This window comes from Hylobates moloch, unplaced genomic scaffold (assembly GCF_009828535.3).
Source record: "Hylobates moloch isolate HMO894 unplaced genomic scaffold, HMol_V3 SCAFFOLD_36, whole genome shotgun sequence".
Taxonomy (NCBI): Eukaryota; Metazoa; Chordata; class Mammalia; order Primates; family Hylobatidae; genus Hylobates; species Hylobates moloch.
This window is the reverse complement of record NW_026652311.1, coordinates 701,834-723,137: the sequence shown is the minus strand read 5'-3', so window position 1 is coordinate 723,137 and position 21,304 is coordinate 701,834. Positions and strand designations below refer to the sequence as shown.

The following is a 21,304-nucleotide window of genomic DNA, read 5'->3' as shown; positions in this document are numbered from 1 at the left end:
AAACCTCTATTCAAGTGTTCAGATTATGTTATTGAGGCCAAAAGAATTCATGGCACAAATACAGATATAGCTTAGCAGCAACACAATTGTAATAATACAATATTTTCTTTCTTTCTTTCTTTCTCTTTCTTTCTTTCTCTTTCTTCTTTTCTTCTTCCTTCCTTTGTTTCTTTTTCTTTCTTTCTTTTTTTACTTTTTTCTTTTCTTTTTTAAAGGGAGTCTCCCTCTTGTTGCCCAGGCTGGACTGCAATGGTACGATCTTGGCTCACTGCAACCTCCGCCTCCCGTGTTCAAGCGATTTTCCTGCCTCAGCCTCCTGAGTAGCTGAGATTACAGGCATGCGCCACCATGCCCGGCTAATTTTTGTATTTTTAGTAGAGACAGGGTTTCACCATGTTGGTCAGGCTGGTCTTGAACTCCTGACTTCAGGTGATCCACCTGCCTCAGCCTCCCAAAGTGCTGAGATTACAGGCATAAGCCATGGTGCCCGGCCAACAATACAAAATTTTCAAAAATTAATTTTGGGTTTTTCTTTTCCAGCTTCCTTCTATGTGACCACATTGTCTTCAGGAAAGTAGGATGGTTACATTGACAATAAAAGAGAATAAATGGTACATGTTTGGCTTTGTGACTCTGAAGCATGCTTTTGAGAACCAAAGCAGCATCTTGAGGGTCCCCAGAGATCACGACATAGAAATAGAAAGAGATTAGATGAAGGGCCAAGACCTCAGCTTCCCCTCAAGGAGAAGTGGCAGATATAGAGAGAGAACAGCACTTGGAGTCAGGGATGGAGGAGAGGAGAACCTGACCAGGAGTCACTCAGGGAAGAGGTCTGGTGAAGGTGAAGATGGTCAACATCAGAAGACCACGCAGAACTGTTGGAGTTCAGTAGCAGGATGGACGTGAGGATGCTGCTCTAAGGATATGACTCTTTTTTTTTTTTTTTGAGATGGAGTCTCTCTCTGTCACCCAGGCTGGAGTGCGGTGGCGCGATCTCGGCTCACTGCAAGCTCCACCTCCCAGGTTCAAGCAACTCTCCTGCCTCAGCCTCCTAAGTAGCTGGGACTACAGGCATGCACCACCACGTCCAGCTAATTTTTGTATTTTTAGTAGAGATAGGGTTTCACCATCTTGGCCAGGCTGCTCTCAAACTCCTGACCTCGTGATCCACCTGCCTCGGCCTCCGAGACTGCTGGGATTACAGGTGTGAGCCACTGCACCGGGCCTTAGGATATGATTCTTGATCAGGGATCCAAAGAATGCACAGGAGCTTCATGGGGAGCTGAGATAACTAATTATAGCTTGAAAGAACACTACATACAACATGGGTAGAGGGGCTATTTTGCTCTTCCTTCTATCAGTAGGTGTTCTCATGCCATCTGTGGTTTTTTCAGCCTAAGAACATTCACCTGTATCCCAAGACTTTTTTTTAACTCCACCTATACTGCCCCATATGAATATTCCCCATTTCTCAATTCTCCAGGATACCCTTAAGCCTCTTGCCAATCCTTTAAATAGGGTGAATGACAATTTTTGGCTTCCAGTATGTCAAGGGGAACAGAGTGGTGTGGAAGAGAGAGGCACAGCACAGGTACTTAGGAAACACTGAGCAGTGATCAAACTACCTCCATTATACATATTTTAAATGGAAGTTGAAGTTGTCTGAAAACTCTGTATAAATTAGTGGTGAGATTAAATTAGCAGAATATCACTTCAGAATCTAATAAATCTGGTCAGACCCTATCTAATGTAGAGATCTTTTCCCTGAATACCAAACATGAGGCGCACACTTTCAGGAGAATACAGATAGAATGATCCTAGGAGAGTAGTCTAAAGCAATGGGCACACACAGTCTAAAGAAGAAAAAACTTGGGTGAAGTCTTTCATGAGTTGTAGGGTAAGGGAGAGCACTGGAGCTCATTACTATACTCCCCTGAACAGTGTCTGCCACTGGCAGTCAGACCCATCCAAAAATGGAGTGTTCAAGATCAGTTGGTTGACCAGTTGGTTAAAATGGTGCCAAAGGACCTCTAAAGGGTGAGTGGGATGGGGTGACTTCTGACTCTAAGAATCCTTAATTCTATGAAATAAAGACAAAGGATTCATTTAATCAATTAACAAGCATTTATTCAGCACTCGTTATGTGTCAGGCACTGTCTTAAGTGCTGGAGATGTAATGGAACAAAATGAGACATGGCCTCTTTCATGCAGCTCACAGTCTAGGGGAGAGAAGGTAGACAAAATAATCACACAAGCAAATAAAATTTCAATGGTGGCAAGTGTTACAAAGGAGGAATGCACAGTGCTATGATAACTTTTATTTGGGGTATACCTGGGCAGGAATGTGAGGATGGCTCTTTAAGTATATGATTCTTGATCAGAGATCCAAAGGATGTGTGGGAGCTACCCAGGAGAAAAGGGAAGAGCGGTCAAGATCATTGAATAAAATATGCCTCATCAAAAGGCAATATGGCATAATCATTAAAAGATAGAGCTGAATTCCACACCTTCCACATATGAGTTGTGTGTCCTTAGGTAAGTTATTTAAGCCCTCAGCACTTAAGAGTTCTTATCTGCAAAATTAGGAAAATATATATTTCACAGGGTTAAGATAAATGAAATAGGGGTGCAAAATGATTATCCCAAGCCAATGTGTAGTGTTTATTAAACTTTAGTGATAATCCATAAATGGACATGAAATGACAATGACAAGTTATTTATTGAAGGCAGAACAAGAACATTTTAAACTACAAAACAGTCCATTCTTGGATCCTGAAAATCTCAGCATTAAGGCTGGGATTATCAAATCATTAATAGTAGATAGTGTGAACCATGGTCCACAAATCTGTTATGAACAAAATCCCATAATTTTTCATTTTTCTTTGAACCTAATTAAATATTACTCTTGCCTAAATCAGGGAAATTTTTCCGTAGATCAAAGAATTGTTCTAGATCGAGGAATGCAATCTTAATGATTATTGTATTCCTTTGTCCCCCCTAATTTTCAATTCATCAAAGTGGTGCCTGATAAATTCATTTTCCAAGATAGCTTCACCCCTCGACAGCAGGCAACTCACCTGACCAAGGTTTCTGTCCCTTTTCTCATCTGAAGCACTCTCTTCTCTCTGGTATTTCTTCTCCTCTTCCTCTTTTTTCTTATCTTTCTCCCTCCCACTTCTTTCTCTCCTATTCTTCTTCCCTCTCTTCAAAATATCTGTTTCTCCCTATATTCCAGAACACAAAGCCAGTGTCTTTGATGACTTAGGCTAGAACAGTGCCTGATACAAAGTGGGCCTGAGTCTTCCCAAAACTCCTGAGTCAGGAGACACAAAAAGCCTGGGTCCATTCTGGCAAAGGGGAGAGGGGAAAGCACAGAGAAGAAAGCACAAGACAAGAGTTCAACACATAACCTACACACTCACTCCAAATGTAGGCAATTGTGGTGAGACAAATGGGTCCTACATTCAAGATGAGTCTCCAGAGATGACCTGTTGGATCCTTTCCTCCGAGGCCAAGGAAGAGAGATGGTAAGATAAAAGGCTAAGTTGGAGGTCCCCCAGGAGAAAGCCTAAATTGCTTAGATGTAGCATTTGAAGTTAGGACAGTGGTCAAGAAGATAAAATGAAGAGGGATGGACAGAAGAAAAGAGAGAGGATGAATTTTTTTTAAGTTGCATAGATGAATGGAAATAGGCATGAATGAAAGTTTCTCTCTCTTAAAAGCTTTAAACCAAGGGCAGATGTTTTTAAACCAATCCTTAAAATCACTCCATCAATGAGGACTTGACAGGCACCAATGGCCCACTCAAAGAGTTTGGTTGAGAAAGGTTTTATGAAACCTTCACACATTTACAGAGGTATGGGCAGGGTTAAGGAAACCAATGTGAGATGGTGAGGTACGCAGGAACTAGCAAGCATGGAGAGCTGTCACCCTTAGGCCTAAAAGGCAATGAACCAAGTGACCTGAGTCTAAAGAGAACCTCAAGCCATGGAAGTAGGACCCCCTAACTGGAGCTGCAATCTTCCAACACAGCTAATGTAGCCAGTGCCCTAATCATGATAAGGAATTGGAGTAGGGAGGCGCACAGGGGGACGAATACTCTTACATCACTCTTCTCCCACTCCCTCCATTTTCTGCAAGTTCCTTCAACAGCTGAACCCAATTGGAAGCCAGAGAACAGGGAGCCTGGGTCATGTGATCCTCAAAGATCAGCCTTCTCAGGCACAGAATAGGTTAGAGAAGAGCAAATAATGGATCAACATGAGGGAAGGGTGCTGGTAAGTGTAGTGTACTTACTGGTGATGAACATTTATGCCAGCCAAAGAGATTGGCTCATTCTTGAAACTTAAAAAGTATACAAATGAAGAAAATATTAGTGGTTGCCAGGGATTGAAGAGGGGGTGGGGTTGGTGGGGAAGGGAATATGGCTATAAAAGAGCAACATGAGGGATTCTTGTGAGGATGAAAATATTCTGTATCTTGACTGTATCTCTATAAATATCTTAGCTGTGATATTGTTCTAGTTTTGTAAGATATTTCCTTATGGGAAACTGGGTAAAAGTTATACAAAAGCTCTTGTATTATTCTTACAATAGCATGTAAATTATAATTATTTCAAAATAAAATATTTAATACAAAAAGGAAAAAACAGGTTAGCTTAGGATCAGATGCTGGATATTTCTCAGTCTTATGTCATCAAAAGAAGTATAATTATTTGCTTCCCAAAAAAACTGAGTCTTCCATTTGATTTACACAGAAATCTGTAGCTCCTGCGATTCTTAGCAATAATCACTGAACGAATTGATTTCTGCTGAAAGTTTCTCACTCTTTGACTTGACCATATCTTTAGAATATTTGTTAGATTGCAAAATCCCAAACACAACCATGAATAGCCTTTGTCTGTTAAGACACTGGAGGAAATGCATGCTTGAGCACAGGGAAGCAGAGAGAACTAAGGAACAGATGTCTATTAGAAATAATCAAAGGAATAGAGCAGGGGAAGTGAAGGCGGTTTATTAAAATATTCATTCTCCATCTTGTTACAGGAAGATTTAATAGGGGTATTAAACATAGTACAATAAAAACCACACACCTTGTAGAATGGCTATTATCAAAAAGATGAGATATAAGTATTGGCAAAGATGTGGAGAAAAGGGAACCCTTGCACACTATCGGTGGGAATGCAAATTAGTAGTACAGTCATTTTGGAAAATAATATGGAGATTCCTCCAAAAACTAAAAATAGTATTACCATATGATCCAGCAATCTCACTTCTGGGTATACATCCAAAAGAATGAAATCTGTATGTTGAAGAGATGTTCGCACTTCCATGTTCACTGCAGTTCTATTCACAACAGCCAAGATATGGAACCAACCTAAGTGACCATCCACAGATGAATTGCTTTTTTTTTTATATGCTAGATATACCTAATGAAATAACATGCAGCCTTAAAAAAGAACAAAATTTTGTCATTTGAGACAACATAGTGGAATCCAGAGAACATGCCTCTAAGTGAAATAAGCCAGGCACAGAAAAAACCGCATGATCTCTCTGGTACCAGAGGCTGGGAGGGGAGGGGAAGGCAGCAGGCAGAGCAAGGGAAAGTGTTAGTCAAAGGGTACAAAGTTTCAGTTAGATGGAGAGACAAGTTCTGATGATCTATTGCACAAGGTGACTACAGTTAAAATAATGTAATGTATATTTCAAAATTCCTAAAAGTGGATTTTAAATGTTCTTACCACAAAGAAATGATAAGTATGTGAGGGGACAGATATGTTAATGAGTCTAATTTGTTTATTCCACAATGTATACATGTACTAAGACATCATATTTTGCCCCATAAATATGTAATTATTTGTCAATATGAAACAAAAATTAAATTTAAAGAAATCAACTCAAAATGGGTTAAAGTCTTAAATGTAAGATCTGAAACTATAAAACTAAAAGAATTTTAATGGAATGTTTTAAAAATATGAATATGATGGAATTTTTTAAAAAATATGAATAAATCTGCTAAAGGAAAAAACAGGATAGTAACCATGAGACTCAGTCAGGAGTAGGGCTAGTACACAACATAAAAGCCTAAATAAAGCCATGTACAGTGTGAGAAGTCAGCCCTTCAGGTAGCCTCTGGCCCTAACTTTCTAACAGCCAATGCAAAAAGCAAGCGTGACCTATTACGCGATTATAAGATAAAACTTGACTTGAAAGAAATCTCTTTGTTGTGTCCCTATGGAGGTGACATTACAGTTTCCTCAACAACACCCTTAGGATTAATAACACTAGTTCCATTGTTCAGTAAAAACACTTTTAACTGGGACCTAAATAATGCAGTTTAGGTGTCCAGTTTTCTGGCTTTAATTAGTGGACATTTTGGAGTATGTTCAAAATGAAAGAATTATATTCTTTAAGAAATTTTTAAAAAAGTGTTTTCCACCAAGCTTCGGGTAGGTATTAGTAAGGATTCAAACTCAAATCCCTACAGAGTGCAAGAAGGTAAAACAATGAAGAGAAATGGATGTCTGTTAAAAACAAACACTAAAAAATACAATGATAAAATAGCATTTGACAAATGGTCTCCATTTGGGGGTTACAATAAGGGGTGGTAGGGACTATGCAACCTAGAGCCTATTGCTCATAACCAGCCTATTGTTATCAGAACTGAAATAGGGCCAGATGTTGCTAGGTCTCTTATTTTTCCAGTGTATTAGAGTTCTATTACAGAAAACAGAAACCACTCTAGCTATTTTAAGCATAAAGTGCAAAGGGCTTCAACACAGGGAATTAGGTGCTTACAGTGTGTTGAGGCCAGGCCTCCAGGACTTGCTGACAGGGAACAATGAAGAATCAGCTCTGAAGGAAACTGCCAACCCTGCTTGAGTCAGAGGACCGGAAATCGGTAAGCTTCCCCCGAACGGTTTGCTCCAGGAACGACCTAGGGATTAGGAAGATATTGCTGCTGCTGCTGCTGCTGCTGCTGTTCTGCTGGTTCCAGAGCCATGCTTCACCCATCCAGGGTCACACTAACAACAAAAATAACAACAGCTTAAAGATGCTGCTGACACCATCCACCTTTTGACCCTTACAAAGCTGGTGGCAGGAACGCTGCTACAAAAAACCCCAAAGAGGGCTTGATCTGATCATGCCTACCACCAGGAGCAGCCAGGACTGCTGCCTTTTAAATCTCACTTGAATGCATCTCGTTGGTCAAAGTTAAAGCTAAATCACATCTGACTGCCCAGCTTAGAAATGTCCCTTTCAGCTGTCCATCCTCTGGGGGCAGGGAGTGACAATATGTAGAATGTATGCAAAGTAAAAATCCATTTTATTCACCATATTGTATTTTTATGCAAAGATCATCTGAGCTTTTTAATGTTGGCAATTAATTCAATTTTTTAAAATTAATGGATGGGCAGGCCAATAATGTAGATGTCATTAAAGTTCATATGGAACCAAAAAAGAGCCCGCATGGCCAAGTCAATCCTAAGCCAAAAGAACAAAGCTGGAGGCATCACGCTACCTGACTTCAAACTATACTACAAGGCTACAGTAACCAAAACAGTAGGGTACTGGTACCAAAACAGAGATATAGACCAATGGAACAGAACAGAGCCCTCAGAAATAATACCACACATCTACAACCATCCAATCTTTGACAAACCTGACAAAAACAAGAAATTGGGAAAGGATTCCCTATTTAATAAATGGTGTTGGGAAAACTGGCTAGCCATATGTAGAAAGCTGAAACTGGATCCCTTCATTACACCTTATACAAAAATTAATTCAAGATGGATTAAAGACTTACATGTCAGACCTAAAACCATAAAAACCCTAGAAGAAAACCTAGGCAATACCATTCAGGACATAGGCATGGGCAAGGACTTCATGTCTAAAACACCAAAAGCAATGGCAACAAAAGCCAAAATTGAGAAATGGGATCTAATTAAACTAAAGAGCTTCTCCACAGCAAAAGAAACTACCATCAGAGTGAACAGGCAACCTACAGAATGGGAGAAAATTTTTGCAGTCTACTCATCTGACAAAGGGCTAATATCCAGAATCTACAAAGAACTTAAACAAATTTACAAGAAAAAATCAAACAACCCCATCCAAAAGTGGGCGAAGGATATGAACAGACACTTCTCAAAAGAAGACATTTATGCAGCCAACAGACACATGAAAAAATGTTCATCATCACTGGCCATCAGAGAAATGCAAATCAAAACCACAATGAGATACCATCTCACACCAGTTAGAATGGTGGTCATTAAAAAGTTAGGAAACAATAGGTGCTGGAGAGGATGTGGAGAAATAGGAACACTTTACACTGTTGGTGGGACTGTAAACTAGTTCAACCATTGTGGAAGACAGTGTGGGATTCCTCAAGGATCTAGAACTTGAAATACCATTTGATCCAGCAATCCCATTACTGGGTATACACCCAAAGAATTATAAATCATGCTGCTATAAAGACACATGCACACATATGTTTATTGCAGCACTTCACAATAGCAAAGACTTGGAACCAACCTAAATGTCCATCAATGACAGACTGGATTAAGAAAATGTGGCACATATACACCATGGAATACTATGCAGCCATAAAGAAGGATGAGTTCATGTCCTTTGTAGGGACATGGATGAAGCTAGAAACCATCATTCTGAGCAAACTATCACAAGGACAGAAAACCAGACACCACATGTTCTCACTCATAGGTGGGAATTAAACAGTGAGAACACTTGGACACAGGGTGGGGAACATCACACACCAGGGCCTGTCGTGGGGTGGGAGGAGGGGAGAGGGATAGCATTAGGAGAAATACCTAATGTAAATGACGAGTTAATGGGTGCAGCACACCAACATGGCACATGTATACATATGTAACAAACCTGCACATTGTGCAGATGTACCCTAGAACTTAAAGTATAAAAAAAATTAAAAATAAATAAATAAATAAATAATAATTGAATAACTTAGAGAACATCTTGCCCTTCTCAGTAAACATTAGAAGGAGCTATAATTTATTACATTCTAAACACTACAGTAAAATATTTAAATTTAAATAAGACCTTCGTTCCCCTAGCTTATCTTTCAGCAATGTTTCTTGTTTATTATGCTCTTGTTTTCTTTTTTCTTTTTTTGAGGCAGAGTGTTACTTTGCCACCCAGGCTGGAGTGCAGTGGCATCATCTCAGCTCACTGCAACCTCTGCCTGCCGAGTTCAAGGGATCCTCCTGCCTCTGCCTCCCAAGTAGCTAGGATTACAGGCACCTGCCAGCCAGCCCAGCTAATTTTTGTATTTTTAGTTGAGGCGGGGTTTTGCCATGTTGGCCAGACTGGTTGCAAACTCCTGACCTCCAGTGATCCTCCCGCCTCTGCTTACCAAAGTGCTGGGATTACAGGTGTGAGCCACCATGCCCAGCCTATTTAGCTCCTGTTTTCAGCAGAAAGTAAACATTCTTTATCTTTCACTTTTTAAATTCATTTTGTATTTAATAATTAAATTCTAAAAGTGATAAAAATATATACAGTTTTGCTTTTTCTTTCTTAATAAAAAACTCGTAAAAGTTAGAAAATACCAGTATTCCTTTGAATACTGATATTCTAGTATTTTTCTGCTATCAGCTAGACCCACTCTAAACAATGAAGGATCAATTTCTGAACCCATTTCAAATATGTAAAAGTAGAAGACATGATTGCACATATAATGATAAAAGCACAGTCTAAAGGGTATTATTAATAGCATACCATGGACACATAGTTGCTTCCTCCTGACCAAGAACAAATGTTAAGAGAAAGCCAATAAATACATTTACAAACAGGATTTAGTGCCCACAAGAATAGAGTTTGCTTTTAAATAGGAAATCTATGCACTGCTTTATTTCAAAAAGTTACAAATTTAGTGCTTCAAAAATCCAGCAGGTAAGCAGCAGGAGTAAGAGAGTCTGTTTTTGGAACTGTCTAATGGCAAAAGAGCATGCTTCTATCCAGGAAGCATTTTTCCATGAAAGGGATGAAGAGAGAAAGAACTGGTATTTACATTCCATTCTACACATCTCAGTACTGCCTGTTCATCTTCTTGAACTTCTCATAGTGATAGTCATCAGGGGCCTTCTCATTAACAGGATGCTTGCCATTTGGAAAGGACCTCTCAGGCTCTGGCTTCTCCCTGTCACCTGTTTTCAAGGCTCTTCTTTGTTTCTGTGTATGAGGCTGTTGAGCGCCTAATGATAAAAATCAGTTGTGCAGCACATATTCACAGCCACGTTGGTAGGCACGAAGGACGTCTCACTGTCTTTCTTCTTGTTCTGCTTTTCTTCGCCAGCTGGGCTTTGGCATCCTCCATGGAAATGATATTATTTTTTATTTTAGCATTGATGCTGAGGTCCACCTTGGGTATGACTCAGCATCTGGCTAGAAAGAATCTCCTCTGTCTTCTTTGCGGAGGAAACACAAATGTTTTCTTGAAGTTCATAAAGGCAGTCCTCTGTGTTCTTCAGCTTGACTTTCTGTTCCTTATGTTCCATAATCTCTTTCCTCTTCTTCAGCTCTGTCTCAACGTACTTTTTTACGTCTGCATTCTCATCCCTTCACTTGGTTTCTGCAGAAAACAATGTCCCCAGGGTCTTCCTCTTCACTGATTTTATCTTTGTCCCTTTCGTTTAGTTTCTTTAGGAAACTATGGTGGATACCTGTATGGTGGATACCAGACCACCTGTTTTCGTATGAAAGGGATCATCCACTAGAGTGGTCTCTTCTTGTACCTTCTCTTCCACCAGCAGGGCCACAGCACTCAGCCTGTTGGGACTCTTCCTCAAGTTCTGTACCCTCTTGTCTCTTCCATTTTTAATCAAACCTCCTCTGAGTCCTGCTCATCCTCTTCTGACTCTGAGTTGGCCTGGCACCAACAGAAAGTCTTCTCTTTCTATCTTATAGAGAGAATAATAATCGGCACTTCTCAAAGTATTCGGATCAACAAGACATTTTCTTCTCGAGGCATCTCATCAAATCCACAGGATCTGTAATTTCATTTACATTTAGCCAAGGTCTAATCAAGGATTTAGGTTTTTAATTTTTATTTCCCCAATTGTTTAATGTATACATTTGAGACGCAATATTTTGTGTGTGTGCATGTGTGTGTATGTGTATGTGTGTGTATAGAGAGGGTGTGTGTGTGAGAGAGAAGCATGTATGTGTGCTTGTATGCATATCATTTTTTCAAGTACTTTCACATATTGTCTCGTTAAATTGTTGAAACAACCATATGAATAAACAGGTTGCCTATCATTTTCTCCATTTTACTGTGGCTCAAAGAGGTTTAGTGGCTTCATGACGATTAACTAGTAAAGTATCAGAACAGATTTGAACCCTCTGTTTCTGAGTGCAATTTTCTTTGCCCTAAGCTACATGTCTTCATATAGAAATCGTAAAATACAGCTGAAGGGATTTAGAATTCCTGGAGAAAAGTGGGGAGCAGGAAGACTAGATGTGGGGACTCCTCTCCGTGGCATCTCTTCCTCCCCTGGCTATAGCAATTGGACCCTGCTGTTGCTGCTGAGCAGAGCCCATGTGTGCTCAGTGCTTCCAGCAGATGGGTAGGTGTTTTGCAGCCTGTTGTCTGAATCCCTGAGCAGAAACTAATTATTAATAGCTCATCCAAAATTTGAGATCCACTTTGTTTCTTTTCAGTCCTCTTAGAGATTGGAGAACTCTTGCTGAATCTTAATGTTGTTTTTCTTATCAAAATACTTATATAAGTTAACTGTAATTAAGTTAGAAAATAATGGTTTCATAAAGATAAGAAATTAATAATAGCTGGTAATCCCACCATCCACAGATTTCTATTACTACAGTTTTGCTATATATTGTTTCTTTACAAATATAAGAATTTTTAAATGAATTATACTATATATTTTTTGCAATGTTTCTGTGTTTTCTCTAGAAATAGAAAAGTATCACAAGTCTAGTCCCATGATATTAAGTAGTCTTCTATAAGAACATTTTTAGTAACTATCTCACTGCGTGATGTCAGTGTTCTTCCATAAGAACATTTTTAATGACTGTCTCATTTCATGATGTCAGAGTTTGCTTCACATACTAGGTCAGAATTTTAAATTAGTTCGGTTCTTCATCATTTTAGATATGCTATGTTTATTTTGTTTCCTGCTTATTATGAAGAACCCAGCCCTAACCCCATATAGTACCTGGAAGAAGCAACCCTATACATCATAAGACGCCTCTGCCTCTTCTCCCAAACAGCTGCTAGGATGAGGCTAATCTATTGGCACTCAGCAAGCAATCAGTCCAAATCAATCAAGAATTTTTAACTAAGAGACCCAGCAAAAGCAGTAGAGAAGAGGCATTGCAAATGAAAGATACTTTGCAACCTAATACTTACAACCAAAAGAACCTTGACCGAAACACTGTGCTAAAGCTTGAGGCTAAATCTTCATTTTCCATATTCATAATTTGTTAGAATAATTCTTAGAATTGGGATTGCTAGCTCAATTTTATACGTTTTAATACGTTTGATGCATATTGCCAAATTGCTACCTGGAAGAGTTGAACCAGTTTATTTTCCTCCTAACCACCACAGAAGTTCATGTATTTTTTCCAATTTGATTTCCAAAATGGTATTTCATTGTCTTAAGTTGCATATCTATGATTTCTGAGTGAGTTTTAATATTTTCTATAGGGATTGACCATTTGTATTTCTTCTCTTGTTGATTGCCTTTTCACATCATTTGCTCATTTTTTTGTTGGAGTAATCATACTTTTCTCATTGATTTAAAATAACTCCTTATATGTTACAGATTTTAATCCTGGTCAGGACCTTTTTTACTGGAAGCTAATGTGAGTTAGGAGGAAGGGCAGGGAAAGACGGGCCAAGGGTTTGGGTGAAGGTCTGCAGCCAAAGGAGGATTAGGTCAGGAGACGCTGCAGTTCCTGACTCCTCTCCCTCTTCCCTAGACCAGTGTCTTTTTCCCCAGGGCATTCATAGAGACTTTCAAAGGGTATATTGATATAGACAGTATTTAGGGAATTAATTTATGGATTTTCAAATTTCATATAACTTGTTCATAAAATTGACTGCCTGAGAAATCTTTACCCACCTCCCTTTTCCAGTAGTTTTCTCCCATTTTACAAAATCTTGCTATGGTGATTTGCAATGGGATATAAAGCACTCTGGAGCTCCAAAAAAGTGATAATTTGAAATATCGGGGAGGATGTCAAGAAAATGAGTGACTCAAATCCCTGGGTAAAAAAATTCCTTTGCAAGTCAAGTGGTTGCTAAATCTTTGCCTTCAATAAAATTTAAAGAAGACACAATTCAGTTGTCAGTTGACAGATTATTAAAAATTTTTTCTTATAAATCACCTTGTGCATATAACTCAATGGGAATTGAGTGACATTGCTATAGCTGCCTTCATTCTCATCTACACAAACAAGATTTCTCAATGTTTTTATTGAGATGCATTTTAAGAGTTTGATTTTTTTATCTTAATAATTACCTGTCTAAAGTTGTAATATATTCATGTTGTTTTCATCAGTTATGCCCCATAATCATCAGGACAGTATAAGCCACCTAACTGTAATAAGTAAACCTAAAACATCAATGATTTAACACAACAAACTTGATTGCTCATTCATCTCACAGTTTGATGCAGATGAGGAGCCCTTCTTGGGGACTCTCTTCCAAGGGTGACCGAGATACCTCTGTTTCCATCTTATATCTCTGCCACCAGAGTTTCTAGTTCCACTTGGGAAAATGAGAGAGAAAGAGAAACTCAATCCACTTTTTCTTTTCTTTTCCTTTCTTTTCTTTTCCTTTCTTTTCTTTTCTTTTTTTTTTTTTAAGACAGACTCTCCCTCTGTCACCTAGGTTGGAGTGCAGTGGCGCAATCTCAGCTCACTGCAATCTCTGCCTCCTGGGTTCAAGAGATTCTCCCGCCTCAGCCTCCAAGTAGCTGGGACTACAGGCGCACGCCACTGCACCCAGCTAATTTTTGTATTTTTAGTAGAGACGGGGTTTCAGCATCTTGGTCAGGTCTCGAACTCCTGGCCTCAAGGGATCCGCCCGCCTCTGCCTCCCAAAGTGTTGCGATTACAGGCATGAGCCACCGCACCTGGCCTCAATACACTTTTAACTGCCTAGGATTGGAAACAAGACTTCATTTCTGCCCACTGTCCCAGTGGAAAACTATGAAATAAAAACTTCCTGGACTTTCAAGAAGAAAAAGGTGTGGTGAGCACAGAGTACTGTCTCTGCCACAGGTACCACCGGCAGTAATCGCAATGACAGCTCCATCCAGATGCATTGTCTTTTAACAGGGCCAATGGTCACAGGAAAGAAACAAATTGTAATTTCACTGTATATTTATTATAGAAAACTAAGGTATAATTATACTAAGGTAAAATTTAAATACTCCTAAGCACAGAAAGATCTTTTATTAGAATAAAATTTTGTAAAAGAATGGAAATAAGGATTCAAAGGGAAAAAGAAATGATGTAAAATTCTTACCTCTTACCAAGTGGATGATGGTGGGTGTCATGATGCTATACTACTTATATTCCATTAGATATATTATAACAAGCTGAGTAATAGTATTACTTTGAAAGCCAATATTTACAACAGACCATATATTATACCCTTTGCAACCATTTAAGTTTTGATGAAAACTTTTAGATTATAACATAAAACTGAATGAAGGTATATAGTTTTTCAAAATTCCCTTAGGAGATATTGAACAAAAATGTTGAAGCCCAGTGTCTTTAAGGAAATACTAAGTTTGATTTCATTATTTAAAAGCTAACAAAAAAAATCAACTGTTAGTAGGAAGGCTTCTGCTGTACTGGATTTGTAGCTCCGTGGGTTGCAAACCACTGTCTTTTAGGACACCAATTTCTCAGGAAGTCTAGGGATAAAGAATTCCAGGTACAGAAATGTTGCATTTTTTGGCAGAGTTCATACATGAAGGTAACAAGCAGAGCCGCAGGCTGACACGCCCTGCTTAGCTTTGTGGTCAAGCTACCTTAGGGTTTAAGTCTTCTGCTCTGAAGTCTGTGAATTCTTACTGCCTTGCTCATCAGCTGATCATATTGAACCACTCTCCCAGTGAAATAAAAATCCTACCACTTTCCAGAAGAATCTAAAGCAGGCTGTCTTTTTGACTGCTGAAGATGGCAGTTTTAGACAGGGGTCTAGCTCTCCTCCCTAAAAAGGCCCATTGACCTTTATTGCAAGTGAAATAGCTTATGGGAACAGTAAATGGCTAACCTTACTGTACTATAAAATAGGGCTCCCTGCAGCCTCTCCTGTCTCTCAGTTCTACTGAGAGGCTTATAATAGCATTTCTCATAAAAGCCTCTGTGCCATTTCCCAGGTGCAAACCTTTACAGAAGTACAACTAGAGAGTTTCCAAAATTGCTCGAAGAGAAGATTGTCTAAGGATAATGCCAAGTATTTAGCAGGTGTTTCTTGACTGGAATTTGAGATTACTTTATTTTTTGCATTTGCACTTATGTAACCTATATAAGTGGCAATTGGTGATATGCTGGAAACATAGGAGAGGAAGCTTACATTAAAAGTCCATTGAGGACACCATCTGATTTAGAGATCAAAAAACAAATCCTCTATGAACTAATGTAGTTAAAGCCATGAAAAAGAAACTTTGGTAAGACTCCAAAATATATTTTTTAAACCATCCTATAATGCTTGTTGAGCACCAATCATTTGCAAGGTGAACTGGTTGGTAGATACTGCAGAATCTTTTCTGAAAAGAAAGATGTGAGCCGCTTAAAATTCAAGAATTCTGAGTTTTTTCCTAATCTACACCCAGTCACCTCTTTCATGTATCCTATTTTATCTTCATCACAGAATTAATTACTACCTGACATTTTCTTTTTTATTTATTTACTGGTCTGCCTCCCCACAAGAACATAAGCTCTATGAGTATTATGATTTTGCCTATTTTTTTCCACTGCTGTATCCCTGGGGTTCTGAAAGAGCCCAGCGTGTTGTAGACTGTCAACAAATCTTGTCAAATGACTGAATAAATTCCCACCCTAAGAAGGTGGATAAACTCACAAGGGTTGGAAAATGAAGCCCCAAATATCAATAATATTCATTAACATATTTTTTCAATTTTTTTAAAGTGCTTAAGCATAGTAATAAAGGCCTTGGAGGATTGAGGGATGTTATCTTATAGGATGAATCAAGTTTCCTAGGGGAAGTGATTAGGTTGGACTTTGATTTCCTGAGCTAGTGTGGGTCTGGGGAACAAAGCAAAGGGTAGCCAATACATAGGGAGTATATGTTTGGTTCCATGCCTGTATTTTTATGTGAAACAAAGGGCTGCTAGCAAAGCCTTCATGACAGTCAACAAATTAATAAGCCCCTGTTCAGTATATCTAGGCTGCCTCATGCACTGGTCAGTCCTTCCTCTAAATGGGTGTCCAGATGATTCCTGTTTCTGCTCTTTCAGGCTCCAAAAAACTTTTTGTTGTTGTTTTTGTTTGTTTGTTTGTTTGGTTTTTGGTCACAGACATGGCATCATCAAATTTAAAGATCGTGTCTTTAAAAAAAAAAAGGCAATCTGTAATTTAAGAGTAACTTTAATAAATCTGGACCCATTGTTATCTCCCCAGGGCACATTTAAAATATGTAAGCTGCATGATGTCAGATTATGCTGTGATTGTCTTACTAGTGCCTTAAGGACAGACTATATGCCAGTGGGTGGGTACATGAGTACCTCTTAGAACGAAATGGATCTTTTCACTATCATTCTGGGAGTTGATCACACCTAGGCAGGGGATAAAAACTAAGGAAGTGGGCCTTACATTTATATCTGGATTATCCTTCTCCTCTCTCTGGGTAGGTGGCCAATATTGTCTAAGCTCCAAAAGGCAGAAATTCTCTTGACATCTGAAGGAGGATGGAGAATGAGGCAGGTAACCAGCTTCACAGGCGACCCTAAGACCAGTCTAGAGTGTGCAATACTACTTCTCCCCAACTCACTGCCAACTTCCAGTAATGTCTTACTAAGTTGGTTCCATGCCTAAGTAATGTCTTATTAAATTGGTTCCTGGCATCAGCTGTCTTATGAGATAAAGGGAAGACTCTGTCTCACATTGGTTGGAGAAAGAAAAGGAAGAGGAGTTCCCCTTTCCCTCTCTTTCCCAGTGAGGCTGGGATGGGTTACCTGTAGTGGTCACAGCAGAGCAATGGTATGCTCAGAAGCATCTTGTGAAAGTCACTTGCAGTAGTAGCAGCAGGGTAGAGAGAACAAACCAGACTTGGGAAAGCTCAGGTGAACTCTGAGAGGCCCTGGATCCCTGGAGAAATAGTGGGGGACAGTTAGAAGCAGAATTATTCCTGGCAGTCAGGCCAGGGGGTTTTGAAGCTATCAAGTTTACTCATTAAAAATAGATGTGTTCTGGCCAGGCACGATGGCTCATGCCTGTAATACCACCATTTTGGAAGGCCAAGGCAGGCAGATCACCTGAGGTCAGGAATTCAAGACCAGCCTGCCCAACATAGTGAAACCCCATCTCTACTAAAAGTATAAAATCATCTGGGGCAGGAGAATCACTTGAACCCAGGAGGCAGAGGTTGCAGTGAGCTGAGATCACACCACTGCACTCCAGCCTAGGAGACAGGCGAGACTCTGTCTAAAAAAAAAGAAAAGAAAAGACAAAAAGAAAAGAAAGAAAATAGAAGTGTTCCAGATAAAACTTTCTTTATAATATTGTGGTAGTGGTAAAAAAAATTACCTATTTTTAACAAGGCAGCATGTTGTTTAATGATGAAATACAAAAAGCCTTCCCAATAATGTGAGGAAATGGTGACATTGTTTAACATATTTAACTAATATTGTTTAAGTACTACCCAATTAAATAAGAGGAAATAAATGTATAAAACAATGAAAAGGATGAGCCAAAGTGATGATTATTTGCAGATGATATGATCGCATAGCTAAAAGAGAGTCACATAGAAAATTATTGGAAACAATAAGATAATCCAGTACAAAAGCTGGTTATTAAATGCAATAATCAATAACTTTTCTGTACAAAAACAAGTTAGAAAACATAATGAAAAAGTTCCCATTTAAAATAGCTTCTAGAATAATAAAATACATTAGAATAAAAACAACAATAAACATGCATACTATATGTAACTGAATCTTGATAAAATGAAATGGCATCCCTATGTTTAGATAAAAAGACTAAATATCATAAAGAAGTCAACTTTCCCTAAATTAAATTATTAATTGAATGTAATACCGATAAAAATAAGATTGGTTATTGTTGAAATCACATATGGCAAATAAAGATATTCATTACACAATTACTTTAGCTGCAATAGACTAGAAATAGTCTGAATGTACATCAATAGGACATTGGTTAAATTATGGTATATTCCCAGAAGACAGCCTTGTATTTTGCCATTTAGAAAGTAAAGGAGATCTGCAGGCCTGGATATGGAATAATATCCAAGATATGTTGTTGAATAAAAATATCACAATTTATATCTACACTATATCTATCTATATAAAATAAATGGCATCATAATATATCTATAAATATGTATGTCCATATAAATTAGCATGTTTACTTATTTGTACATAGTTTTCATAATTGTTATCTTTAATGGCTATATGAAGTGGAGTTCTTTCTGTTTCACAAATCTGTCTGTCCCTAGTGCCTATTATAATGTTCAGGAAGTCCTAATGAGAGCAAAGAATGATGCTAAGACTGTAAGTGCTGGTGCCAAAATACCTCAATCCAAATGGGAATTTTTTAAACTCTGTGCCTTAATCTTCTGGCCTATAAAATGGGGATGATGACCATCTTTACCTCATAGGTTTGTCGTGAGAATTGAGACAGATTAAGTGAGATTACAGATTAAGTGGGTTAATCTGCATAAAGCTTTTAGAACAGTGCCTGGTACATGATGGGCAATCAATCAGCATGAGCTATTATTATTGCTGTAGGAAATAATCTTAGAGCCTTTAAGGCATTTCTTGTTATGGCTGTTATAGATAGTAATGCAACGAGTAGCTCTATTAATATAATGTTTTGCCTCTGTTTAATTATTTCATTAGATTAAATTCCTAGAAATTAGATTGCTGGATCAAAGAGTAATCACAATAATTACCTTTTAAAGATATTCCTTTGACCTCTTCCCTTAAAGAAAATTTAATGATATGAAAATTACTCGTTGATATAAAAGAGAGAATAAAGCAAATAAATCATGTATTTATTTGACCACAGCAAAACGGAGAGGAGCTCCCCTTTCCCTCTCTTTCCCAGTGAGGCTGGGATGCGTTAGCCATTTACTAAACAATTATTTAGTAAACACCTATTTTATTCATAAAACTATCTAGACATCATACAAAAACCCAGGGTTCCATTCAGTTGATTACATCCAACAAAGATTTCCCAGTCTACTACATGCTTGTTCCATGCTGGGTGTTAATCAGAGTATGGAGGAATATGGAGTGGCCTTTGTCCTTAAAACTCAAAATTTATGCAAGAAAGTAAGATGTGAAGATAGTATGAGACTCTATAATCAAGCGCCAAATTCCATTTTTAAAAGATCCCAAATCTGTGATTCAGACACTGGATATTAGGCATAGTAAGCTAAGCAAAAAAGAGTAGGTGCTGGCTGGAGCCACCTGGCAGACGTCAAAGCATTTTCAAAGACAATATCCAGTTAGCAGCAAAGAAAGAAGTATGTTACCACACAAGTGATGACCAAATTAGGCTCTACTGTCTTCTTAGAATCTAACATTTTATAATTACTTTTAATCCACCCACAAATCAACAGGACAGCTTTGCATTTGAATATTATCAGTAGAAAATGTTTGCTCTTGCTAAAGCACATCCTCGCCCCTGCCAGCTGGAAGGTAAAAGGAACCCTCAAACTTCAGCTGTGGGCTTTAGCCAAGGGAGTCCAAGAGGTGCGCTCAGGAGTAGACGAGGCTGGTAGAGGGCCTCCATTGAGGACTCTGAGTGGTGTTTATCTGTTTCGGAAGGGCTCTCTATCTGCTGAAAGAGCAAAATCATCTCCACTTCACTGTTTTCAGGATGCAGTGCTAATGTGTCTTACAACAATCCAAATCTCACACCACAAACTTTACCACTCTTCAGTCTTCTCTCTTTTGTCTTGGAGTCAGGAGGAAGGGGGCAAACTGCCCTCCTCTTTGAGGCAAGCAAGATCATTTGTCTCAAGGAAGCCAAACCTGAAATAGAAGCAGAAGCCCTTTCATATAATTGAGGAAGACTTCACAGTTGCCAGAAACCCTTTTTGTAAGAGAATAAGCCCCACATAAAGGTTTTTCTGGCCTTTAAAGATAGCCCACCAAATATCTTTCTTGTGCCTTATCCAGGAATTTTTTTTTCTGCTGCCCAGGCTGGAGTACAATGGCACAACTTGGCTCATTGAAACCTCTGCCTCTAGGTTCAAGCATTCTCCTGCCTCAGCCTCCCGAGTAGCTGGGAGGCTGCCAACACACCTGGCTAATTTTTGTATTTTTAGTAGAGACTGGGTACTGGGTTTCACCATGTTGGCTAGGCTGGTCTTGAACTCCTGAGCTCAGGTGATCCACCTGCCTCGGTCTCCCAAAGTGCTGGGATTACAGGCGTGAGCCACCACACCTGGCCCCTTACTTAGGAATTATTAAATTGCCTACTATGTGCAGATCATTGTGAATTGTCAGGCTCCAAATTTCCTCAAAAGGCTGAAGCTTGGCAGGCAATGTCAAGAGAAGGAGCTGCTTTGCCCAAACAGGTTCCAAAGCAGTCAAGTGAAATTGTCTTCCTTATATGGTGAAAAGCACCCTGTCCCTTTAAGGCCAAGAGACTTGCCTGCAGACAGTCCCTGGGAAGTTTGCGGGCAGCCCCATCCTGTGTCTGATCCTTGCTGCTGTGCAGGTGAGTTCCCAAACCTTCTCTCCCCAGTTTGCCCTCTATAATCGTTCTCATGGCGGGTTAGAAATACTGGTACGAAAGGGCTAGAGAATTTCAGGGTCAGCAGAGATGGTGCTGTTTGGAGAAGTTTGAATTGAAGGAAAAGACAAGGTTACAAGGGAAATGTGCAGTAATGCAGCCAGTGAGGATGCATCTAACTTCCTGTGGGGAGAAGGCAGCAAGGTTACAGAAGGCCCCGAGGCATTTCCAGGGCAGGGCAGGGGAAACAAATTCAGCAGGGGAAAGAGGGACAAATTCTAGATAAGACCGTAGAGGGATAAGTTTAGACTCTTGAGCTATATAACCTGGTGAACCGCAAGTTAAAACCAAAC

General features: G+C 39.1%; 1 protein-coding gene and 1 pseudogene across 1 annotated transcript in view; one reads left to right on the top strand and one right to left on the bottom strand.

Moving 5' to 3' along the window:
- Positions 1–21,304, top strand: part of LOC116463426 (schwannomin-interacting protein 1) — a 597,626-nt gene that overhangs the window by 415,578 nt on the left and 160,744 nt on the right. The gene's annotated exons all lie outside the window — the stretch shown is intronic.
- LOC116463415 (splicing factor C9orf78-like) lies at positions 10,059–20,987 on the bottom strand (annotated as a pseudogene).